The following is a 1835-nucleotide window of genomic DNA, read 5'->3' on the forward strand; positions in this document are numbered from 1 at the left end:
CTGCAGTTTTATGAATGCACTCAAAACAACACATCCTTGAAAGAAGTCAATAAAATAATCCCACTGACATGATTAACAAATACTTAGAAAAACTGAAGAACTATACTATATACTGATGGCAAATTCTTAATGAAATAAGTTGAAGAAGACACAGAGAAATGAAAAATATGTCTCATGTTTAGGGATTAAAATCGATCATCAATAGGAGGAGAGGACCTCGGCCCTGTGAAGGTTCTGAGCCCCAGTGTAGGGGAATGCCAGGGCCAGAAAATGGGAGAGGGCGGGGTGGCAGGCATGGGGATGGGGGAGGCAACAGGGGTTTGTTTTTGTTGTTTTTGTTTGTTTCTTTGTTTTTTGGAGGGGAAACTGGGAATGGAGAAATTCGCATGTAAATAAAGAAAATATCTAAAATAATAAAAAAAAAAGAAGTGATACTATGGGAACTCAAGTTAGAAAAGGTGAGTCTGGTCTCAAAATGGAGAGCCATGATCCAAAGGAACCAGAGCAGCCGAAGAAGCTGCTTATTGATGGTCTGCGCTTTGAAACCACAGATGATAGCTTAAGAGAACATTTTGAGAAATTGGTACACTTACAGACTGTGTGGTAATGAGAGATCCCCAAACAAAACGCTCCAGAGGCTTTGGTTTTGTGACCTACTCTTGTGTTGAAGAGGTGAATGCTGCAATGCTTGCTCAGTCTCACAAGGTTGATTGGTGTGTAGTGGAACCAAAGAGAGCTGTTTCAAGAGAGGATTCTGTACAGCCTGGTGCCCATTTAACAGTGAAGAATTTTGTTGGAGGTATTAAAGAGGATACAGAAGAATATAATCTGAGAGACTGCTTTGAAAAGTATGGCAGGATTGAAACCATAGAAGTTATGGAAGACAAGCAGAGTGGGGAAAAAGAGAGGATTTGCTTTTTGTAAGTTTTGATGATCATGAGACAGTTGATAAAATTGTTGTTCAGAAACACCACATTATTAGTGGGCATAATTGTGAAGTGGAAAAGGCCCTTTCTAAACAAGAGATGCAATCTGCTGGATCACAGAGAGGTCGTGGAGGTGGATCTGGCAACTTTATGGGTCATAGAGGAAACTTTGGAGGTGCTGGAGGAAACTTTGCTCATGGAGAAAACTTTGGTGGAAGAGGAGGCTATGGTGGTGGAGGTGGTGGCAGCAGAGGTAGTTATAGAGGTGGTGATGGTGGATATAATGGATTTGGAGGTGATGGTGGCAACTATGATGGTGGCTGTGGTTACAGTATTTAGAGGAGGTGATGGTGATGGTAGACTGGAACATGGGAACCAAGGTGGTGGATATGGTTATTGAGGAGGAAGCTATGATGGTTACAATGAAGAAGGAAATTTTGGTGGAGGTAACTATGGTGGTAGTAGGAACTATGACTTTGGAAATTACTGTGGGCAGCAACAATCAAACTGTGGAGCCCTGAAAGGGGACAGCTTTGGTGGAAGAAGCTCAGGCAGTCCCTATGGTGGTGACTATCAATCTGGGGGGACAGAAGTGGTGGATATGGTAGCAGAAGGCTTTAAAATAAAACAGAAAAGGCTACAGTTCTTAGGAGAGAGAGCAAAGAGTTGTCAGGGAAGCTGCAGGTTAGTTTGAGACAGTCATCCCAAATGCATTAGGGGAACTGTAAAATTCTGCCACAGAAGGAACGCTGATCTATAGCCCTTCTTGTTCAGGACTGTCATAGCCATAGTTTGCAAAAAGTGCAGCTATTGATTAATGCAATGTAGCATCAATTAGATGTACATTCCTGACTTCTTTTATCTGTCGTAGCCTTTTCTTTTTTCTTTTTCTTTTCAATATATCAGGTA

At 41.7% G+C, this 1835-nt stretch overlaps 1 pseudogene; it reads left to right on the forward strand.

The window, feature by feature from the left end:
• Positions 1-475: 475 nt before the first annotated feature.
• On the forward strand, positions 476-1547 carry LOC116101237 (annotated as a pseudogene).
• The last annotated feature ends 288 nt before the right edge of the window (positions 1548-1835 follow it).

This window comes from Mastomys coucha, unplaced genomic scaffold (assembly GCF_008632895.1).
Source record: "Mastomys coucha isolate ucsf_1 unplaced genomic scaffold, UCSF_Mcou_1 pScaffold21, whole genome shotgun sequence".
Classification (NCBI taxonomy): domain Eukaryota; kingdom Metazoa; phylum Chordata; class Mammalia; order Rodentia; family Muridae; genus Mastomys; species Mastomys coucha.